This window comes from Myotis brandtii, unplaced genomic scaffold, assembly GCF_000412655.1.
Source record: "Myotis brandtii unplaced genomic scaffold, ASM41265v1 scaffold18, whole genome shotgun sequence".
Lineage (NCBI taxonomy): Eukaryota > Metazoa > Chordata > Mammalia > Chiroptera > Vespertilionidae > Myotis > Myotis brandtii.
The window spans coordinates 311173-311446 of NW_005356674.1; positions in this window are offsets into that span (position 1 = coordinate 311173).

Below are 274 nucleotides of genomic sequence, written 5' to 3' on the forward strand. Positions count from 1 at the left end.
AGGGTATGTACCTTGGTTGCGGGCACATCCCCAGTAGGTGATGTGCAGGAGGCAGCTGATTGATGTTTCTCTCTCATCGGTGTTTCTAACTCTCTATCCCTCTCCCTTCCTCTCTGTGAAAAATCAATAAAATAATAAATTAAAAAAGATGTATGCATCCTAAGTGAGCTTACCAGTATTAGCTTGAAATAATAAGAAGGAAGGTACATTTGGATCTATTTATTGTTCATCTTCAAACACACACACACACACACACACACACACACACACACAC